Source organism: Mastomys coucha, unplaced genomic scaffold, assembly GCF_008632895.1.
Source record: "Mastomys coucha isolate ucsf_1 unplaced genomic scaffold, UCSF_Mcou_1 pScaffold8, whole genome shotgun sequence".
In the NCBI taxonomy this organism is placed as follows: domain Eukaryota; kingdom Metazoa; phylum Chordata; class Mammalia; order Rodentia; family Muridae; genus Mastomys; species Mastomys coucha.
Window position 1 is genome coordinate 72984621 of NW_022196914.1, and position 581 is coordinate 72985201.

The window sequence follows — 581 nt, forward strand, 5'->3', positions numbered from 1 at the left end:
ATTGAAAATAAAAGACCATTGATGGCATCCATCTAGATGTCTGCATGGTTCCCAAGACCCCAGAAAGCTCTTTAACTTGAATTTCGTAATTTCTTATTGACTTTGCCACTGAATAGTTTCCCTGATTCTTCCCAATGTCCCTTTTCTTTGACAGTAAAGAGAGGAAAACACCTATGGCCTTCTTTTCCCACAGAGGCAACCCCTGGTGCAGAGAGTGCGAACATGTGGTGATATGATCCAGGAGGGGATGCCATCATGGCCTCCAAGCCTGCGTCCTACCCATCAAAGGAGGCAAGGTAAATATGGGCATGGCACAAGAAGGCTAAGAAGAGAGAAAGAAGTGAAAAGAAGCAGAGAGGTGGAGAGATGAGCCTCTCAGAGAGCCTGAGGAGAATGAGGGCCCAAGATGAGCCTCTCAGAGAGCCTGAGGAGAATGAGGGCCCAAGATGAGCCTCTCAGAGAGCCTGAGGAGAAGGTGAGTCACAAGATCCTTCTGGCACTGGTACTCTAGCAAGAGAGGCAGAGGGCAGCAGCAGCAGCAGCTCTGGAAGGCGTGTGTGTGTGTGTGTGTGTGTGTGTGT